Source organism: Sorex araneus, chromosome 4 (assembly GCF_027595985.1).
Source record: "Sorex araneus isolate mSorAra2 chromosome 4, mSorAra2.pri, whole genome shotgun sequence".
NCBI lineage: Eukaryota > Metazoa > Chordata > Mammalia > Eulipotyphla > Soricidae > Sorex > Sorex araneus.
The window spans coordinates 45,942,208-45,965,292 of record NC_073305.1 but is presented as its reverse complement, the minus strand read 5'-3'; the positions used below and the strand labels follow the sequence as shown (position 1 = coordinate 45,965,292).

Genomic DNA, 23,085 nt, shown 5'->3' with positions numbered 1-23,085 from the left:
TCTCTGGTCCCACAAAAATTTTTCTTTTTTCTGGTTTTGGCTTTTGGAATGCTTGGGACTGAATGTAGGGCCTCACACACACACAGAAAACTGTTCTATTGCTGAGCCTTATCTGTGAGCAACTCACAATTTTACTTTTTTTCTTTTTCAGTCATCTCTTGACCCTTCAACTCAATAGTGTGCCTGTGGGTACCAGCACAATTCATATTCCTAATGTCTGGAGAACTGACTCATCTTGAATCTTGTTCCTGTCTCTCCACTGCTGACTTTTGCTCCTTGTTTTGTGGGGGGGAGGGGTGCCCACACCCAGCAGTGCTCAGGTCTTACTCCTGGCTCTGTACTCAGGGATCACTTCTGATGTGCTCAGGAAACATGGGGAGCCACCCCTTGCTTACCTCTTAGAAAAGATGAGCGTTTCTGTGAAACTCTCAAAGCTGTGAGTTTCCTGTTATCACTCCTTCACCAAACCATTAACCATTCCTAAAGGTCCAGCTCCTCTGTCCCAGACCCTAGCTCCTTAACTTACTCCAGCATAGAAACCAAGCAACCAGTATAGGCCTTTGGAAGCTTTACCAAGCTCTGGTTGCTAATAATGGGCCCTCGGCTCTGACTTCAGTGTAGGGTACCTGATTACCTCTTCTCTATTGTCCTGACATCCTGTCCACCTCCAGAGACCTGATCTGGTCTACACCAAGGAAGTTATCCATCCAAAAACCATTATTCATAATTTGATGCAACTCAAACACAGATGGATAGAACCAAGTACTCAAACTCAAATCCTAACTCTGCCACCTAAGATTGTGTGACATTAGAAACATTCCTTCCTCTATGGTTTGGTTGACTTAGTTTCCTTAGCCAGCACAAGAGCAACCAATAGTAGGATATGCAGAGCAGAAACCCAGAAGAGGTTTATTCCTTTACAAGATATAAAATTCAGCACCCTTCCCTCTTATTCTAGTCCAACCACAAAATGGATCAGTAGCTAGTAGTCATTTTCAGTTTAGTTGTACAGCTCTCATCAAAAGGGCTGTGGCTGACCATCACATTAGTGACCTGCAGAACAAAAAGGGCTGAAACAACCGTGAGGTAAATAGCTGAATATGCTCAAAAATGCCTGAATAAGTTGAACACACATCTATTCTCCAAGTTAATACACTTGTGCTGCCCTGGGGGAGAAAAAATGTCCCCAAGTTTTACTGAGATTTATTGGGGGGGGTGTAGATTCTCAAGGAGTAATCAGAAATCAAAAGGATGAGGAGCGGGGGGAATTCCCGGTGAATCTCAACTACCAGCTGGAGATTTAAAGCAAGGACCAGAAGAAGCTGCTCAGGTCCTGAAATGCTGGGGGAAATCCAGGAAGTCCCAGCAGTGCTGGGACTCCCAAGGCAATCTTTGGGGACCTCCGAGTTGAACCCATTAATACACAGGGGGACCAAGTAGTGCCAGTCAAACCCAAGTTAGGTGCATGCTATGTATACGCCTTAACTGCTGTACTACTCCCCTACCCACCCACCCCAGAAGAACTTTTTAACAATTAAGTGCCACATCTAAAGGGAATCCCAGTTTAACGGCCCCTTCAAACTTTATCACTCTCAGTGGTTATCACACACCAGCAAATTTGCAAAAGAAGTGAATTAAATGCTTGGTTATGCTTAGGCTTCTGGCCCACACATTCCTGAACACAGGCTCCTCCCCCATCACAGCTTGGCATCCCTTCTGTTCAACCTTTTTAGCCTCTCCTCAAATGGCTCTTCCTTCCTCATCTTTCTTCTACTAGCAGACCTCACAGCTCAAGGTCCAAACACTCTCCTTTCTGTCACTAGACATGGGACCACCACCAAGATCTTTTCAAACACAGGTCTAGGCCATGTCATCGCCAGTGATTAAGTCTTCCCAGGTTCCTACATCTTAGCTATGATGCTAGAATTCCTGAGAAAGCCCCAAGACTGGCCCTGTCAAGCTGCAGGGCTCACAGGTGCTATTTTAGGCACCCATGTACGTGTGGTGCCTTGTGTTAGGACTTTGCTGTACCCCAGCTAATTCTTGCTGGCCCTACAAACCTCAGCTCAGGAATCCCCCTTCTGAACTCTCCCATGGAACCATGTGAACATACACAGTAGGAAGACACTCAATAATAGGCTCCCCACCTCCCACTGAGCTCCTTAAGGAGCAGAATAAACTTCCTTTACAAGGGTGCCCTAGAATGTGATTCTAATTCTCACAGAATGTGAGAAATAGTGAAACCAAGTATTTGGTAAATGAATGAGTACACTTTGCTAATGCAATTTTTCAGAACAGCAAACACTTACCCTCTTTTAGTGTGTAAGGTGGAGGGAGATAGGGGGATACTCAGTGGTGCTCTGCTTCCAAAGGTTGCATCGGGCAGCGTTGGGAAGCACGCCATGCCAGGGATCAAATCTAGCCTCCCATGCTCTAGCTGTTCCAGCTATCTCCCCAGCACCCTCTCCTCCTTTCAAGAGAGGCATACATAAACACAGCTTTCAAATTCCAATGGGACATTTGGGCACCTGGAGAAATTAGCAGTACTTGAAACACCTGCCTTTCAAGTGTATAGTCCTGAGTACAAATCCCCAATATCTAACGCGCCTAAGAGCAGTCCTGGCAGTTCCGCTACTTGGGCCACCAGAGGGTTTTTCTACATTCCTGTTTTTACTCCAACTTTCATACAGTATCCCAGAGACCTTGGCCATTTCACACTATGCATCCAATTCCTTCCTCAATTTTGATTCCTCCAAAAATTGTCTCTGCAATCTCCTAGAAGAATGCAGGCATGAGAGGCTGAAGCAATAGTACAGTGGATGGGGGGTGCCTGCCTTGCACGTGGCCAAGCCAGATTTGATCACTGGAACACCTTAGGGTCCCCCCAAAAAAACCCTGGACTAATCCCTAAGCACACAGCCAGGAGCAAGCAATGAGCACCACCAGGTGTGACCACCACCACCCCCCAAAAAATAATGCAGGCAGGCCATGATAATTCCTTGGTAAAGTTCATTTCAACTTTTCCATATTCAAATTATAGACTTTTTTTTCTCCAAGGCTGAAGTCTTTTTTTAAAACAGGATCATTCTAAAATTATGTCTCTGAACACTGAACACTCAGCAACTGATAAAGTTACAATAGCCCACCCACAGCAGACTCCAAAACACCTGGTAGTACATTCAACTCTTTATCTGGACTAGTGTCCTTTAAACACCACCCTCCCTGCACGGAGTCTGGGTTCCCTGCCAGGAATCACTTCTACCGGCTTATTTAGGGAAACAGTTCTTAAGTTAGAACTCTAGGCTATAAACGAAATGGCCCAAGCTCTCGCTCCCACCCGGGGAAATGTTCCTGGTCAATATTAAAACTTAATTCTGAAGTCGCTTTACAAATCTAAGGGCTTCTCAAAGTCATAAGGTCTAAAAATATATACGATTTTTAATTGGCGATTCACTTTCTATTAAATTAATTTGAAATGTCTGGTAGAAGAAAATCTCATTCCAGAGAATATTTTCTCCGCAGATAAAATTTTCCAAGAATACCCACGGGTGAACCTGATTTTCCAAACACCGAGTGAAAAGGTAGGTTTCTGAAGAAGCTCAGAAAGGGGGGTGGCACGGAGGCTGAGCAAGAAGCTCAGAAAGGGGGGTGGCACGGAGGCTGAGCACCCCCAGCCAGGCTGAGCAGCTCAGGACCTGGAGGCTGCGGCGCCCTTCCCCGCCTCCTGCGGGAGGTCCCGCGTCCCGCTCTCCGGCTTCAGTCCCAAGCGGGTCCCGCGCCCCTTTTTTCGGAAGCCCACGAGGCGGCCCGGAGGCCGCACACATCCCGCGCAGGCCCGGCTTTCCCGGCGCGCGGGGCCGGGCCCAGGCCTGGCCCGTGGCCGCGGCGCGCGGCCCGGCCCGGCCCGGCCCCCCGAACGCTCCGGCGTCCGCCCGATGGGCGGAAAGCAAGGGGGGGGCGGCTCTGCCCGGGTCGCGCCGCCGCCTCACCCGCAAGGACGTCCGCGACCGTCAGTGTCCCCGCCCCGGGCCAAACAGCGAGCAGCAGCAGGTGTTTCTCGGAAAGGCTCGAGCCGCGCCGCGAAGGGGGCCCTGGGAGGCAGGCTCGGCGACTGGAGACGGGCGGCGCACTCACCCAGCGCCGGCGGGCGAGCGGGCCCCAGCAGGTGCTCGCTCCTCGCGGCCGCGAGACGCCGCCGCCGCTCCCTGGGGGACTCGGCGCGAAGCCGCCGCCACCGCCGCCGCCGCCGCGCCGCCGAGCCCGAGGAGCGCGAGCGCCGCACCGCAGCCTCCGCGCGAGCACGTACCGGGTGGTGAGAGGGCGCCGAGCGCGAGGGCGGGGCGCGCGGCCGCAGCCTAGCAACCGCCTGACACGCGAGCGCCACAGCCAATCCCGCAGCCAGCTCCGCGCGGCGCCGACCGGCAGTCCGCGCGACGACCGCTACTGCCTGCGTCGGCCGCCCGCAGCGCGCCGCACCCGCGCGCAGGCCCCGCCCCCGCCCGCGCGGCCTTCCTCATTGGTCCGCCACGCCCCCGTCTGGGAAAACCACGCCCCATCACGGAGGCCCCGCCCACCGGCCAGCCAGGTCCGGGTCTCCGCGAGCGCTCCCGGCTGGCCGTTGGGGGAGGGGTGCCCCACCCAGCCCCGGCCTCTGGGCCTCCATCCTCCGAAGCGTCTGGCCCTCCCCGGGTGGTAGGCTGCAGCCGGCTCGGCCACGGTCGGCCACCCATCATCTGCGTTCGGCCCTTCTGGTTTTCCTCGAACGCAAGAGTTATTTTTAAGCTATGGAAACAATCAAAAATTGGGAAGGCTGGTGACACTCTTGCTTGGCCTTTTACTCAAATGGGAAAACCTAGAAGAAGGCCTGGAGGGACAAGAAGCTGCTGACTTCCTCCTGGGGGCCTAACCTGAAGCAGAAGGGGCGGCGGGGGGCGCGTCCCGGGCCTGACCCTCCTCTTGGTCACGGTCCCCTCCCCCTAACACTGGAATCCGGAATCCGATGCCTCCTCTGCTGCCTGAAATAGCTCTGACCCTCTCTGGCTTTGGTCACTCACTACTTGAGGCTCACATTCTTTCTGGGGGTGGGGGACTATAAGGACGGAGCTACTGCAGAGGTTCTTTTCAGGGACACTTGGAAAAGCGTTCTCGCACTCCCCAGGACTGACCTACAGTCCTACCCAGCGGACTGGGTGGGGACGTGACAATTATTGCAACTAACAGTCACTGAACCTGAACAGTTACTGGCAGGATTTGAGAAAGGGACTCCTGGTGGGACCTGCCCAGCTGCGCACGTCTCTTCCCTCCAGGGCTGTGCCTGCGGCCAGGTTGGAATGCCAGCAAGCACGTTCTGAAAACGGAACTTGCTACTGCTTACCCGGGTTCCTCTACAACTCTGGGCATCTCAGCTTTCTCCCCTTCCCTGAGAGTTTCTGGGAGAACCAAGTTTCAGAAAATGCAGTGGGAAATGCCTCATCGCCCAAGAACACATACCTGTTTGCGATTTTTTTTGGCAGATATATATTATGTATAATATCACTATCACTGTCACTGTCATCCTGTTGATCGTCAATTTGCTCGAGTGGGCCCAGTAACGTCTCCATTCGTCCTAGCCCTGAGATTTTAGCAGCCTCTCTTTACTCGTTCTTCCCAATGGTGTCACTTCAGAGGCTCTTCAGAGTCAGGGGAATGAGACCCATCATTGTTATTGTTTTAGGCATATGAATACGCCAGGGGGAGCTTGCCAGGCTCTCCAGAACCCAGAAATCAACCTGCTGAAAATGCAGCACATGGCTTGCATATGGCTGACCCAGGTTCGATATCTGGCATGCCATATGGTCCCCTGAGCACTGCCAGGAGTAATCCCTGAGTGCAGAGCCAGGAGTAACCTCTGAGCATCACCAGGTGTGACCCATAAAGGGGAAAATCGGTGCTAATATATTTCGGAGTTAACACGAAATAGATAAGGCCTATTTACACAAATTTTCCCCCTACACTTTATGTAAACACTGTGGTTTGCAGAATTGTTCATGATGATTTGTTATAGGCATTCAATGTTCCAACACCAATCCCACCACCATTATCACCTTCCCTCCACCTCTGTCTCCAATTTTCCCAACCACTCCTAGAAATTGTCCCCATGGCAGACCCACAATAATTCATTTTATATTGCTTGTTATCAATTTCTAACTGAATAATCAGAAAGTATTTCCTTAGAAGAAAATTAATGTAAATTGTTGTATGTCACCCTGGAAATATTAAAGTCCTTGTATGAGAGATTACTAAGATGTTGTTACAGGTTAAGCCTTCACTGTTTGGTTTGTCAAGATCCAATCTGGTGTGCAACTACTGGATTATCACTGTTGTAGAGTTTGGAGATGTTGCTCCAGGCAGTCCAGAATTTTTAACTGGATGGTACAGTTGGAGTTAAATTTTCGACTGGGCAGTATTTTTGGGGGTGTGGATGTCACTGCCAGGACTTCTGGAAGTACAGGGGAATAGGGGAAGTAGACGCAGAGAAAGCCTGTCAATATCTGTCACAAAAATCTGTCACAGGGGCTGGGGAAACAGCACAGCGGGTAGGGCGTTTGCCTTGCACTTGGCCAACCCAGGTTCAATTCCCAGCATCCCATATGGTCCCCTGAGCACTGCCAGGGGGTAATTCCTGAGTGCAGAGCCAGAAGTAACCCCTGTGCATCGCCGGGTGTGACCCAAAAAGCAAAAAAAAAAAGAAAAAAATCTTTCACAAAAACCTACATTATGAATAATATATATATATATATATAAAACTTTTGATTGATTTCCAGAACAAAAGACAGTGGCAATTACAGACCCACAGTAGCCTTCTTCCTTTTTCCTAAGGTCTTTCTAAAGGAAGCAACAACCCCATACCAAACAGAGCTCTAGCCAAGGGATTCTCTACCTTAACTAGCTAGTGCCCAAAAGTGCAATAAAAGGGATATGACTCAAAGGTAGAGCACATACTTTGCAGGTATCAGGCTCTGGTTCAATCCTCATCGCTATAAAACACACACACACACACACACACACACACATACACACACGCACACGCACACACACATGCACACACACGCGCGCGCACACATGCACACACACACACACACACACACGGTGCAATAGGCCCTTACAGTCTTTTTCCTTTTTTGTTCATTTGTTTGTTTGCCTTTACTAATTTTTATTTTGCTTGTTTTGGTTGTCTGGTTTTCGGGCCACACCCAACAGTACTCAGGGCTGACTCCTGGTTCTGTGTTCACGGATCACTCTTAGATTGGAGGGACCTTATACAGTACCGGGGCATCAAACCTATTTGTGTTGGCTTCATGCAAGGGAAGCAACTTTATGCTATACTGACACTCCAGCCCCTGTCTTTACTAATCTTAAGAATAAGAGGAAGAAAAGGGCCAGAGTTATTAAGCACAGCGGGTAGGGCATTTGGCTTGCACACAGCCTACCCAGGTTCAATCCCTGGCATCCCATATGGTCCCCCAAGCCCTCTGGGAGTGATCCCTGAGCACAGAGCCAAGACTAAGCCCTGATCATTGCCAGGTGTGGGAAGAAGAGGAGGAGGAGGAAGAAGAGGAAGAAGAAAAAGAAGGAGGAGGAACAGGAGGACACAGAGTTGAACTTGAAATCCTTACGGCAAAATCCTTTCCAATCCCCAGCTCTCCAGGTTGTAGATCAGTTGGAGGTACTGTGGTCCAGGCAAATCTTAGTCTTCTCTCCTAGCCTTTCAACCTTGGCAAATCTTGTCATTTTTCTTAGCTTTTGTTTTGAGTTGGTGTTCCTCCAAGACTCTGTCCCTGCATGCTCTTGAAAGGCAGGAGGCCTGGCTGACCAAGACGAAAAGTAAAAAAGTGCAGTGGATGACACCCCTGAGATGGGTTGGACTGGGGCTCTAAAAGTAAGGCCTCTGCAGTGCCAAGAATCAAATCTTTTTCCCTCCTAAGCAACCATAAAACTCACTGTAGGATTCAACTCCAGGTCCCCAGTCACTCACCTTTAGAGATCTTTCTGGAAACCCAGCAGGGTTAGGACAGCCTAGGTTAGCCTTGTAGTTCACATCCATTTAGAAATTACCACTACACATGAGGCCCAAGGGTAGCTACCTAGAGAGTCTGGACAGTATAAACCTGGAAGGAATGATGTCCAGAGGCTGAGCACTAAGTTTTTTATGCTTGGCTGTCAGCCTTTATCTTTCCTGGCCCTTCAGTCTCCAGTGCTTCTTTCCTCTTCTTAGAACTCTCAACCAGATGCTTCAGGAAGCAGTATCTGGTACTGGGTGTGACCATGTCTGGAGTGGAGAGCTTGGTCACACTTTGGTTTTGTTTTTTTGAGTGAGGAGGCCACATACAGTAGTGCTCAGGGATTACTCATGGCTCTGTGCTCAGGGACCACTCCTGGCCATGTTCAGGGGTCATATTGGGTGCCAGGATTAGAACCTGGGTCTGGGCTGGGGCAATAGCACAGCGGGTAGGGCGTTTGCCTTGCACGCAGCCAACCCAGGTTCGAATCCTAGCATCCCATATGGTCCCCAGAGCACCGCCAGGAGTAATTCCTGAGTGCATGAGCCTTGAGTGAACCCTGTGTATCGCCACCGGGTGTGAACCAAAAACCAAAAAAAAAAAAGAATCTGGGTCAGTTGTATACAAAGCAAGTATTTTACCTGTTATACTATCTTATCTCTCCAGCACCAGCTTGGTCACAATTTGGTGTATTTTTTTGGGGGGGTTGGGGATTTGGGAGAGGAATTAGGCCATACCCATCTGTGCTCTGGGTCTACTCCTGGTTCTATGCTCCAGGGCATTCCTGCAATGCTCAGAAGACCATATGAACTGCCAAGAATCAAACCACAGTTCACTGCATGCAGGGCAAGTAACCCCTGTACTATCGCTCCAGCCCCAACACTTAAAATTGTACCTTTTTTCTGGCATTTTGGGGTCACATCTGGCGATTCACAGGGATTACTCCTGGCTCTGCACTCAGGAATCACTCCTGGAGTTGCTCAGGGGACCTTATGGGACTCTGGGGATCAAACCCAAGTCAGCCGCATGCAAAGCAAATGCCCTGCCCACTGTTCTATCACTCCAGTCCCTAAAACTGTATGCTTAAAACACTTTAAAACTCCAACCCCGGGGCTGGAGTGATAGCACAGTGGGTAGGGCGTTTGCCTTGCACGCGGCCGACCCGGGTTCGATCCCCAGCATCCCATATGGTCCCCTGAGCACCGCCAGGAGTGATTCCTGAGTGCAGAGCCAGGAGTAACCCCTGTGCATCGCCAGGTGTGACCCAAAAAGCAAAAAAAAAATAAAATAAAATAAATAAAAATAAAACTCCAACCCCAACACTTTAAAAATGTCAGAGTGATAGTACAGTGGATAGGGCATTTGCCTTGCACATGGCTGAATTGGTTCAATCCCAAGCATGTCATATGGTCTTCCAAGTACCACCAGGAATAATTCCTGAGTGCAGAGCCAGGAGTAACCCCTGAATATCGCTGGCTGTGGCAAAAACAAAAACAAAAACAAAACTCTGGGGGCTGGAGTGATAGCACAGCGAGTAGGGCATTTGCCTTGCATGCGGCTGACCTGAGTTCGATTCCCAGCATCCCATATAATCCCCGAGCATTGCCAGGAGTAATTCCTGAGTGCATGAGCCAGGAGTAACCCCTGTGCATCGCCAGGTGTGACCCAAAAAGCAAAAAAAAAAAAGCAAAACAAAAACCAAAATATCATCTATCTATCTACAGGCAATATATAGCAGAAACTCAATTTCTTCCTTTAGTTGAAATATATACATATATATATGTGTATATATATATATATATATATATATATATATATTTTAAGGGGCCCAAGAGATAGTACAGCAGGCTATGTGTGCTTTCCTTGTAAACTGTCAACCTGGGTCCCATACCCAACACCCCATATGGTTCCCTGAGTACCACCAGGAGTGATCCCTAAGTGCAGAGCCAGGAATAAACCCTGAGCACCACCAGGTGTGCTCCAAGTACCAAAAAATGAAAAAAAAATTAACATGTCCAGTTTGGGAGCAGTGCTCAGAAGCTATCCTCTATTCAGTGCTTGGAAACCATTACTGGCAATGCGTAGCAAACCATGCCATTAGTTCTAGGGGTCCAACCTGGGTCTCCCACATATGAAGCAAGCACTCATCCCTTCAAGCTAGCTTCCTGGTGCTGCAACTCCATTTCTATTTGAAAAAGAATGAATTGGGAATACTGCTTCCCAGTGGCCTGGATCCAAACCCTGTGTAAGGTCCATGACAAATGTCTCAGTGCTTTGTAAGGAGATATGATTTAACCTAAGGTCACCTTCCCATTCAGACACCTACACGGACCAAACTTCCTTCTGGTCCTAAGATTCCAGGGTTTTTTTACTCTGGCATGTTCCCAAGGAATGGAAGACCAAGTGCCAATGCCCTGCCTCAAACATCCAGGGGGAGGGCGGGAGGCCCCTGCTACTAATCTTGCCCCAAGCTGATAGAGAGGGGCAGGGTTTATTGCTGCTGGGGTGGCGGGGGAGGGCTGGTAAGGCTCCTGACCCAAATGCCAGGCCTGAAGGTCTGCCTGGGGCTGTGGCTGGCAAGCAAGGCCAGCCAAGAGAGGGCAAGGGAGGGGTCCCTTTTGTCTGGATTTAACAGAAGGCAGATTGTCTGGCAGTTCTGGCAGAAAGAAAGGGCTGATAAGTTCATCCGGGAGAAACTGCCAGTAGGCGTGTTTGCGGATCACCACCAGCCTTACAGAAGCCAGTTCCTTCCCTTTCAGGGGCCCTTCACTCCAACCCTTCTAGAGGGCCCTTTCATACATGTCTGGCACAAGGCCTTTCTCCTCTCAGCCAGGAAATAGCTTCCATGCCTGGCCCTCCAGGAATATCTGCACCTGGAGACTGGAACCCCCTAGCGAGAGTAAGCATGGGTTAAATGAATCAGTCACTTCTCTCTGGAGGACATACATATCCATTTTCCCTTTCTTCAGCTTCCATTCCACTCCCTGCAAGTTTGAGGATAAGACAGTCCTCCAAGGCCAATTTAGGTGACTGTTCCCAAAATACTGGGTTTGTGACCTTGAACACTGGACTAAATACCAGATTAGGTCAGTCTAGTCAGACAGTGGGTGGAACAAGCAAAGCTATGGGGCCTGTGTGTTGATTCTCCTCAGACACCGACGAGCTATTATTAGCAGCTAACCCCTAAACCTAGTCTTGGGGGGAAGCCACCCACCCTCATCATGTTCACTCAGGATTACAGTCCCTTCTCTCCTTAGTTACATACTAACTTAAGAAAAAAAAACCCTTTTTGCCCCAGAATTAGGCTCTTGTCCTTGTTTTGTTGCGTGTTTTTAGGTGATAACTGGCAGTACACAAGAGTTACTCCTGTGTCTGTGCTCAGGGATTCCTCTTGGTGGGGCTCAGGGTGCCAGGGATTGAACTCAAGCTAGTCAAGTGCAAGGCAAATGCCCTACCTGCTGTACTACGTTCTGCCTCCAGGAACTGGCCTGACCTGGAAGAGGAACACAGGAGCTGAGTGGTGGAGAGAACTGTCTGAGATCTCTGTCTGATCCTCACATCAGCCTGGCTCTCCTCATGGGCACCTTATTTAAGAAACATTACGGGGCCAGAGTGATAGTACAGCAGGTAGGGCATCTGCCTTGCATGCGACTGACCAGAATTCAATCCCTGGTATCCCATATGTTCCACCAAGCACTGTCAGGAGTTATTCCTGAGTCAAGAATAACCCCTGAATACTGCAGGGTATGGCCCCCACAAAAAAAAAGGAAAGGGGGGCTGGAGTGATAGCACATTGGGTAGGGCATTTGCCTTGCACGCAGCCAACCTGGGTTCAATTCCCAGCATCCCATATGGTCCCCTGAGCACCACCAGGGGTAATTCCTGAGTGCAAAGCCAGGAGTAACCCCTGTGCATCGCTTGGTGTGACCCAAAAAAGCAAAGCAAAAAAAGAAAAGGAAAGAGAAAGAAGTACTGACAGGTTACCCAGTGGTTTTCAGCACCAGTGCACCTGTGGATAGACAACAGTCCACATACTGGAGGACCAGAGGCTGAAAACTATTGTCAGTTAAGCAATAATAACCTTTTTGCCAACCTAAAGGAAATTTCTGCGGATCAGCAACAGTGCATGAATCTGCAGTAGAAATCCAAACACCCATTGAATGTAACTAATAGTGCAGTTGACAGGTTTGCCCCTGGAACACCACAAAGGGTTGAAACTAAGTAGATAAAGAGTTTTTGCTCTAAGGGGCTGGAGTGATAGCACAGCGGGTGAGCATGGCCAGGGGTAATTCCTGAGTGCAGAGCCAGGAGTGACCCCTGAGCATCGCTGGAGGTGACTCAAAAAAAAAAAAAAGAGTTTTTGCTCTAAGCTGGGTGTTGGCAGAGATAGGCAGGATCTCTGCAAGCCCTACCAAAAGTCTGGGAAACCTCAACAGTTCCGAGAGGAATGAGAGGGATTCTTCCAAGTCATCTTTTTGTTGTCTTAGGGTTGTTGTGTTTTTTTTTTTTTTTTGAAGGGGGGGACAAGGCCAAACCTGGCTGTGCTCAAGGTTAACTCCTGGCTGTAGACTTAGGGATCATTCATGATGAGGCTTGGGGGACAAAACAGGGTGCTGAAAATTGAACCCCGGTCAGCCTCATTCAAGGCAAACACCCTGCCAGTTGTACTATCACTCCAGGCCCCCCAAATGATTTTTTTCCTGCCAGTCTTTTTGTTGTTAATATGGCAGTGTTATGGTGTCACACATTTGGTCCACAGGGATAGAACCAATTCTGCCAAGCTAGAGATTGAGCTCTTTAGGGATTCAGGTGGTACTGATGTAGGCAGGTAGATAGGGAAAGGCCCTTGGCAATGAAAATTGAGATTTAACAGAGTCTCTGGGAAGGAGACTCTTAAGACTTGCAGATTCAAGAAAACAAAAGCGGACCTTGAGGATAATGGACCCCTCCCCAGGAGGTTCCCCAAAGAAGGCCATCACCACTCCCAACCTCCCTGGTAACCTTAGCAACGAACTTTTACCTGGAAAGAAACCTCCTGTGGGGGGCAGGTTGAAGAAACCCTATAAAAAACACCTTGAACAAAGGAAGTGCGCGCATATGCTGCCTGAGCCCATGTGCTGCTTGCGCCCTAGTGGCCGAGCACATGTGTCGCCCGAGCACATGTGTTGTCCGCATCTCCCCTCTTGAGATGTGTACTTTCATGCTTTCATACTTTTGTGTCTAAAGCTCGGTTATGTGTAGGGGCTTCCTCCACCCTAGGAGAAGCCCGAGTTCTCTCTTGAGCTCGTTATTTTCACTATTCTCTCTCCCACTTATCCCTTCCTCCTTCCCTCAGAAACCTCTAAATGAAATCTACTTACTTCACTGCTTACTTCACAAAAAAATACTCCTGAAATTCTTTTCCGCAAGCGAGACAAGAACCCAGTAACTCTGGGTCCCGGGTGGTAGAGGCGGTTGGGGAGAAAGTGACCGTCTTTCTCCTCCCCACTTCATTTAAGTCACCTGTGGGGCCCACGGACTTCAGTACCAGGCACTGAACTTAAGCCTTGTGCCTGCAATACCAGTTTTACCATTGAGCCAGATCTCTAGGTCCAATCCCTCTAGACCAGGGGCCAAAAAGATAGGTAGCACAACAGGTAGGGGAATCCACCCAGGTTTGATCCCCAGCATCGTATATGGTCCTGAGTCCTGCTAAAAGTGATCCCTGAACACTTCCAGGTGTGGCACCACCACCACCAAAAAAAAAAAAAATAGTTCAACAGGTGATAGTACATATTTGTATTTAGAAGACAGTTCATCCCTGGCACTACATGATCCTCCATATATCACTAGAAGTGACACCCAAACACCCATCCCAGAAAACTTCTGGACACCATCTCTTGTATCCCTCACCACCCCTCCACCCGCAAAAAAATAAAAAGAATAAAAAACAAGGGTTAGGGGGCTGGAGCGATAGCACAGCGGGTAGGGCGTTTGCCTTGCACGCGGCCGACCCGGGTTCGATCCCCAGCATCCCATATGGTCCCCTGAGCACTGCCAGGAGTAATTCCTGAGTGCAGAGCCAGGAGTAACCCCTGTGCATCGCCAGGTGTGACCCAAAAAGAAAAAAAAAAAAACAAACAAGGGTTAAAGTACTTGATTTGCATGTAGCTACCCCTGGTTTAATCCAGAGCACCACATGGTCCCCTGATTACCTTTGGAGGTTACACCCCTGAGCACAGTGCTGGAAACAGCCCCTGAGCACTGCCAGGTGTGACCCAAATCCCATCCCCAAAATGTTGGGGACCAGGTCAGTGGCTAAAGTTCCTGGCATGCAAGTATGAAGCCAGGGGTCTTATCCACACTGATCCTGATTCTGGCAGTGCTGCTGAGATTCCCAGCACAAGCAGTGTGCAACACCAAGTGAGAACTGCAAATAAAAAGATGTGTGAGCACGATTCCAGGAGTATGATCCCCAGTGAGCACTACTACCAGGATATGCACAATGACCCCCAACTGAAGAGGGTGACCCCAGTGAGCACTGTGCAAGCACCACAGCTAAGGGAGTTTGACCCCTGATAAGCACTACAATTGAAAGTGTGCTAGTACAATGAAACTGCATGAAACCCCCAGTCATGGCAACATCAAAAGAGAAATAATACAGTGGGTAGGGCACTTGTCTTGCATGCAGCCAACCCAGGTTCAATTCCAGGCACCCCATATGGTGCTCCGAGTACTGCCAGGAGAAGCCTTGCATGTAGAGTCCAGGAGTAATCCCTGAGCATAGCTTCCTGTGGTCCCAAGACAAGAGGGGGAGAAATGGAGAGAAAGAAAAAGGAGGAAAGGGAGAAAAACTTAGAGTATGGCATTTGCCTTGCACATGGCTGACCCTTGTTCTATCCCTAGCATTCCATATGGTCCCTTGACCTTGCCTACAGTAATTCCTGGGCACAGATCTATCCAGAAATAATCCCTGAACATCACCAGACTAGGTGTGACCCAAAAATCTAAAATAAAATAAAACTAAAGTAAGGAACCACACAGTGATAGTACAGCAGGTAAGGGGATTAGCCAACCAGATACAATCCCCAGCACTGCATATAGTTCTACAAGCACCACCAGGAGTGATCCCTAAGCACAGAGCCAGGAGAAAGCCCTGGGCACAGGTGACTCAGAAACATTTTAGGGGCTGGAAAGAGGATACAGTGGATAGGGCTTACCATGCACATGGCTGACCCAGGTGTGATCCCAGCACACCAGATAGTCCCTCAAGGCCCTTCCAGTATCCCTGAGTACAGAGCCAGGAATAAGCACTGAACACTGCTGAGTACAGACCCAAAAATTTTTTAAAAATTAAAAAAAAAAGATTTTTATAAATGCCTGGGGCCAGAGATAGCTCAATGGGCCGAGCATGTAGTTTTGCATTCAGGATGCCTGGATTCAACTACAACTCTTGAAATGATCTGGACCATGTAGCCAGGTGTGGCCCCAAAACAATCCCCTACCCCCATAAGGTGAAAGTTTGCTTATCAGCCAATGTAATCTCATATATGTCCATGTGAGGAATCAGCTCCTGCTAGAACCTAGAGCTAAATTCACTGTGATCTTCCATAAAATACTTGCATTCTCTGAGCCTCTTGGCATCCCCATCAACAAAGTAACCTCACATATGGGCCTCAGACCTGCAGCTCACTGAGAGTGACAAGTGACTTTGTGAAGCATCCATTCAGGTAGTACATATCCACAGATACTGATATCTGTGTATTGCATGCTGGGAACACAGGAAGGGATCATCTGGAGAATCCAAATCCTCAGGGAAGCAAGAGAAACAGGAAATAAAGAATGAAATTCCCAGGTGGTTAAAATGGGGACAGCAGGGCTGCAAGGAGGAGCCAGGATGGCTATGTGATAAGGTTCATAAGGGGATTCTTCTTTCCGAAGACAGAGCCTGAAAGAGAAAGCCCAGGGGTTCCCCTGGAAGCATGGTGCTAACCCAAGGCAAAGCAAAAATCTGCAGGTAGGTGCTGGGGACGTAGTACATCAGGTTAAAGTGCAGTCTTGCATGAGGTTGACCTGGGTTCGATCCCTGGCACTCTATCTATATATTCCCCCGAGCCCATCAGGAGTAATTCCTGAGCACACAGGTATGACCCTAAAACCAAAGAGGGAAAAAAAAACAAACATCTAAAGGCAGTTTTGATGAAGTAACTGGGCAGGCAGGTCCGAGGAATCCTGGAGGTGGTCATGGTCCGAGCAGTGAATGGAACAGTGAACAAAGAAGGAGGAATGACTGGTAGGCAGTGGGCGCCAGGGCTGGAGTTTGCCAGCAGAGGATCCCAGGAGCAAAGGGCATGAGAGCTGAAGGGAGGAGAGAGGACAGGAGAGGGGAAGTGCCCCGGGCCTCCTGGAAGGAATGCGGTGGGGTGAGGAATGAGGGGGCAGTAGCTTGGCCCTGGAGCCTCAGCTTCCCCAGTAGGTGGAGCGAGAGAAGTGGGAGAACAGGCAGGGCGGAAAAGGGGGTCTCGTGGGGGAGGGCACCAGGTACCAATCAAGTCAGAACTAGCCTTAGGAGAGAAAAGGACTCACTCTTCCTGCCTCCACCTTCCCCCGGAATGTAGAGGAGGCCCCCTCCTCCAGCCCTGGGGGAGGGGTGCCCCTGGGGTGGGAGGGAGCGATCCCTGAGGCTTGAGGCTTAGGCTGCTATGTGCTGCTAGCAGAACTTGAGGGTAAACCTGCAGGAGCCCCAGAAAGAGCCTCTCACAACAGTACCCCTTGGGAGCGTGGGAGGGAAGAACTATCTTGTCCCAAGAAAGGTTGGTGGGGGACCCACACTTCTGACTTTCAGGAGCCCTGGAGACAGGTGGGGCCTCAGCCAGCAATCCCGATCACCTCTTCCTGCTATTTGCTTTCAGACCTGGTAGCCTTTTATTTTGTTTTTGTTTGGGGTTGGGTTTTTGGCAGGGGTGAGAGGGGGAGGCTTCCCAAGCCATGCTCAGGAGACCAGGGACCCCTCAGCAAACAAGACTGCAGGCTCAGGGGCTGGATAGATAGCACAGTGGGTAGGGCGTTTGCCTTGCACGCGGCTGATCCAGGTTCGATTCCCAGCATCCCATATGGTCCCCTGAGCACTGCCAGGAGTAATTCCTGAGCGCAGAACCAGGAGTAACTCCTGTGCATCGCTGGGTGTGACCCAAAAAGAAAAAAAAAAAAAAAAAGAAGAAGACTGCAGGCCATTCAAGGTGGGGGCTGAGGATTATCCAGACAACCTCATCAGTGCTCCTGGGGCCTCTAGGGTCATTCCTGGCTGAGCTCTAGCGCCTCCTTGGGGGACCATGTGCTGCTGAGGATGGACACACCTTAACCTCTGTACTAGCTCCCAGGCCTGGATCTGGTAACCTTCAAATGCCCCCTCTGGAGATCCCAGCTGACTGAGCCCACCTGAGAATGGATATGAGTGGGTCCAGGAGAATGTGCAGAACCCAGGAGAGGTGACTCAGCACATGTATGGGGCCCTGTGTTCCATCCCCGATACCTCATGACCCCCTCACTACTCTCCCTGGCCCTGCACATTCACAAAAATAGATAGATAGTGCTATGGGGAAGCCTCCTATCTTGCACAAAGCCAACCCAGGTTCAATCCCCAGCATCACATATGGTCCCATGCACACCGCCTGGTGTAGGGTGTGGACCCCCAGAAACAACAAAAATGGAGAGAGCCCTGGAAACAGGAAGGCCTTCGGTGAGAAGGACTGGGTGTAGGGCAGGCTTGACACTGGCCGCAGCGCTCTGCGGAGGTGCTGACATGTTCAACAGCCGGACAAAGACCCATTCATGCCCCACAGGGAGATTTTCCGCCGTCTCTGTGCTGCTGGGCTCAGGACGGAATTCAACAGCTGGTACAATACCGAAGGTGGGGACACGGGGTAGAGGCCAAGCTGGGGCCTCAGAACAAAGGCTCAGGCAGCTGTCCATCCCACACTGGAGGGACCCAGAAAGAAAGGAGCCCCAGTTGACCCTTCACCTCCCCTCTGCCAGACACTCACCCTGCTGCACTAGTTCACGTCCCCCGGTGCCAAGCTCAGAGCAAAGCAGAGAAGTGGGAGCCCACAGGTCTGCCAGCAATCGCACTCTCAGGGACCTTACTGCCAGTCGTTCCCCTCTGGGCCACAGACTCAGGCCGACACGCTCTCAGTGGAAAGGTATTAGTGGGCGGCCCAGGGTTGTGTCCTGGAGCCTGCCTCAGTTTAGGGACCTTGGGCACACCTTCTCTGAACCTTTTCCCTCTCCGACCCTCTGGGCCCCAGCGCTCCCAAGGCACAAGGTTGTTTACTCTTTTTCTTAGGAGAAGGGCCAGGACACAGGTGCCGATAAGAAACCGGGGAGCCAGGAGTGGGGGAGAGGGAAAGTCAGGAAAAGTCAGGTCTGCGGCGGGGCGGCGGCGAGAGGGGAGGGCTCCAGAGGGGTGCAGCAGGAGGATGGTCTTTGGGAAAACCACTGTAAGGGGGAGCAGAGCACTTGGCTTTCTCCCCGAGTCCCCATCCCCCACCCTGCCTGGCCGGCCTTTGCTTCCCTGAGGAATCCAGTTGCATCAGAACGCACAAGAGCTAAAAAAACAAAAAAACAAAAACGCTGGGAGCCTGCCGGGCCTGCAGCTGCTTCCCCTCCCCCGTGCCCTCTCCCCCAGGCTCCCGACCTTCTTTCCCAGGGCTTAGCTGCCAGGGAGCTTCCTCACCTGCTGCTGCCCTGGCCTGCAGCTGTTCTCAGTCAACTGGATCCCCGTCCAATGCTGCCTCTTCCTCCTGCCTTGATGGCCCTGCTGGTCTCCCACAGCTGTGTGCTGCCTGTCCCATCCCAAGGAACCACAGCTGCCACTACTCCCAGGCTCCACCCAGCCCCCTCCATTGCCTTCTGTAAGTAAGGTGCTAGCCCTGAACCTGCTCTTCCCCTTCTCCTCCCTTCCTCTTTCCTATCCTCTTCCTTTTCATTCTTTTCTTGTCCTATCTTTCTTTTTCCTGTTTTTTTTTGTTTGTTTTGTTTGGGTTCCTTTTGTTTTGGGGCCACAGGAGGCAGTGCTCAGGGGTTACCCCTGGCTCTGCTCTCAGAGATCACTCCTGGCCTGGCTCTGGGGACCACATGGGGTGCTGGGGTGGAACCCCCTAGTTCACATCAAAGAAAGTGCCCTGACCATTATACTATTGCTCCAGCCCAAACTTTTCCTTTCTTTTTTGAGTTTTGGGCCACACCCCAAAGTGTTGGGGTAGGAGGGCCACTCCAGCACAGTGTGGAGTATTTACTTCCAGGGGTGATCAGGGGACCAGTAGTGCCAGAGATCAGAAGAACCCAGAGCTTTTGCATACAAAGCATTTGCTGTACCCTTTTGAACAAATCTCCCTGGCATGGGGCTGGAGCGATAGCACAGCGTGTAGGGCGTTTGCCTTGCACGCGGCCGACCCGGGTTCGATTCCCAGCATCCCATATGGTCCACCAGCACCGCCAGGAGTAATCCCTGAGTGTAGAGCCAGGAGTAAGCCCTGTGCATCACTGGGTGTGACCCGAAAAGCAAAAAAAAAAAAAAAATTAAATTAAATTAAATATGAAAAAAAAAATCTCCCTGGCACTCTTTTCTTTTCTTTTTAAATGTGAACCACAGGGGCTGGAGCAATAGCGCAGTGGGTAGGGTGTCCGCCTTGCATGTGGTCAACCCGGGTTTGATTCCCAGCATCCCATATGGTCCCCCGAGACCGCCAGGAGTAATTCTTGAGTGCATGAGCCAGGAGTAACCCCTGTGCATCGCCGGGTGTGACCCAAAAAGAAAAAAAAAAAGTGAACCACAGCTGGCAGCACTCAGAGAACAGTAAGTGTGTGGGGGGAGGGGGTGGGACCATATATGGTGCACTGGATTGTATCAGGGTCTGCCCCATGTGCAAGATAAGAGCATCAAACCCCACCTTCCCCAATATCTCTCCAGCCTCTTTTGGGTGCTAGGGTTTGGGTTCAGGATCTCATACATGGACAGCATGTGCTCAGTCACTGAGCCAAATCCCTGAACCACCTCCTTGTTTTCTTGGACTTCTGAGTAGCTTCACCCATAAGACAGTGAGCCTATGGGGAGGAGCGGTTGTGGGGGCCTGTCCTCTGCGGGAGACTGCCTGCACCACCCAGTCCTCATAGGACAGTTCCAGAGCTGACTTTCAGACCTCTGCTCTGCTCTGATTCTGCTCAAGGATGACCCACAGGACAGGGATTCTTCTCTTGAGACTGGTGGGCCTAACTAGAACCCTCCCTTTTGCTTTACCAAGACCTTATCTCTTCTCCTTCCACTTCAACCTGCAGAGCACCGTCTCCTTTTATCTCAACACTTACCCACAATTCTTCACCCCAGGGTTTTTTGTTTTTGTTTGTTTGTTTGTTTGTTTGTTTTTTGCATGTGACCCCATGGAGCCTGTTCAAGTTTCTACAGACATGCTTGGCATATGCCCAGCTCTCCTGAAGTCTTCCCAAATGTGACAGTTCAGCCCATGTTATTCTTCTCCCACTTTACTACCTGTTTCCTGCTCTTCCGTATGTCAATTCCGGCCTGGGAAGTGTCTCTACTCAGTCCAGCCAGAAGTAGCCCTTGAGTACCTCTATACATAACCCTGAAACCAAATAAATAAATGAACTAAGTAAAACAAACCCTACTACAGCCCTTTATTGTTAGAAGATAAAGAAAGGGAATGAGAAGTAGCCAGATCAAATCACAAAACCCTTCGTGGAGCAGTTATTGCATTCCCAGAGCTGCAGGAAGGCCAAAGGAAAGGCCGGTGAGATGGCTCAATGAGCTGGTGCTTTGCTTTTTAGGAGTTCCAATTGAATTTCTTATACCACATGGTCCTGCGTCATCACCTAAAGTGACCCCTGAGCACCAAGTCAGGAGTAACCCCTGAGTACAACCCAATGTGGGATCAAAATCAAGCAACAAGGACTGGGAGATAGTACAACAGTTAATGTGTACCTAGCATGCACCTGGCCTGGGTTTGATCCTCAGCATCACATGGTCCTTTTTTTTTTTTTTTTGCTTTTTGGGTCACACCCGGCGATGCACAGGGGTCACTCCTGGCTCATGCACTCAGGAATCACCCCTGGCGGTGCTCAGTGGACCATATGGGATGCTGGGATTCGAACCCAGGTCGGCCGCGTGCAAGGCAAACGCCCTACCCGCTGTGCTATCGCTCCGGCCCCTCACATGGTCCTTGAGCATTATCAGATGCAGCCTGGAGGTGCCAAGCACACCGGGGTGGCCTAGGTATTCCCTGCACCACAGGGACCTGAGCAAGTGAGCTTTATTTTGGGAGGAGGGAAGGTGGTGAGGAAAGGTGCTGGAGCACACCTGGTGATGATCAGGGGTTACTCCTGGCTCTGCACTCAGGAATCACTCCTGGTGGTACTGAGGGAACCATGTGGGATCAAATTGGCCACATGCAAGACAAGTTCCTTACCTGCTGGACTATCTATCTAGCCCCAAGCCAGCATTCTTGACCCTTGCATGGAACTGCTGGTCTTGTTGGCTAAGAATATCTGATGGGGACCTAACCTAAGTGAGCACTGCTTAGGAGCTACTTCCTGCCTCCAATTTTTTTTTTTCAAACTCCAAACCAAGCAACCAACAGAATAAACAAAAAGAAGGCCAAAGGCAAAGAACTAGAAGCCATGGCAGCTAGAACAGGGGAAGTATGTATTCTAGCTCCTCCTCAATGGCAAAACTGCACACAGACACAGGGGTGTGTGGAGGGAGCCAAGGGGGAGCCCTCATCTAGGGAGTCCACATGGGGGAGGGGCCACTGGGTCTCCGGGGAGGGAGCAGCTCTGTGAATTCCCCGGAGGGGTTCAACAGTAGCAGAGCCTGTCCAGGCCAGTCCAGATGGACAAGAGTGGAGCAAAGGTGACTACCTGAGCAGACACCCACCAGGCAGCCCAGACTTTGCTAAAACTTGCCTGATCCTGAGTAGAATGGTCTGAAGTGGGGGGCCAAGCAGGGGGGAGGTTAAGGAAGCAGGACAGGATAGCAAGCTGGGCAGCCTGCACTCGCCCTGCATTGCCCAACAGTGGAGTCATCTCGTTCCAGATTCCTTTCATAATAGGATAACATGTGCCACCCGGAGGCCCAGAATGGAGCCTGCTAGAGCCCTGTGACTTCTGCAGCAGGACAGTGGATCCCAGGAAAGCGGGGAAACACACGCATTCCTTGGCTCCCCTTCTCTAGCAGCTGCAGGAAATTGCTCCCAGCTCCCAGCTCCCAGCTATGTCTAGCAGCCCCCATGAACAGGCCCCCCGAGGCAGATAAGGGGGCTGCCACAGACATTTCAGAAGGCAGCAAAGATGGGGGCCGGAGCGATAGCACAGCGGGTAGGGCGTTTGCCTTGCACGCGGTCGACCCGGGTCCGATCCCCGGCATCCCATATGGTCCCCCAAGCACTGCCAGGAGTAATTCCTGAGTGCAAAGCCAGGAGTAATCCCTGAGCATCGCTGGGTGTGACCCAAAAAGCAAAAAAAAAAAAAAAAAAACAGAAGGCAGCAAAGAGTCTCTCTGGGGATAGCTGGGAACAGCGTTCCATGGCCGTCATTTTCAGCGGCAAGGTCCCTCACCTTCCACAGCTCCACAACCTGAAAAAGCAACCGACATTTTCCCTAGAAAAAAATCTTCCTACACTCACGGTCTTGATTACAGTTTAAAAGGGTTCCCCTCCCCCCCAGGGCTGGAGTGATAGCATAGCAGGTAGGGTGTTTGCCTTGCATGTGGTCGACGTGGGTTTGATTCCCAGCATTCCATATGGTCCCTTGAGTACCACCAGGAGTAATTCCTGAGTGCATGAGCCAGTAATAACTCCTGTGCATTGCCGGGTGTGACGCAAAAAAAAAAAAAAAAAAAAGTTCCCCCACCTCCCCAGATTGTTGGGGAAATTGGAAATAATGGTGGTGGGAAGGTGCAAAGGTGCTGGGATTAATGTTGGAATACTGAAAGTTAATAACTAAACTGATGACTTAATAAAGTTATAAAAAATTTTTAAAGGGTCCCCCCAGTAGTCCT

At 50.5% G+C, this 23,085-nt stretch overlaps 1 protein-coding gene across 3 annotated transcripts in view; it reads right to left on the bottom strand.

Moving 5' to 3' along the window:
- DAG1 (dystroglycan 1) overlaps positions 1-4,430 on the bottom strand; it is a 68,061-nt gene extending 63,631 nt beyond the window's left edge. The window contains exon 1 of one of the 3 annotated variants that reach the window (XM_055135979.1): positions 4,307-4,430. The gene's annotated coding sequence lies outside the window, so the exon portion shown is untranslated. The other 2 variants (XM_055135977.1, XM_055135978.1) reach the window with 2 other exon arrangements.
- Positions 4,431-23,085: the final 18,655 nt, after the last annotated feature.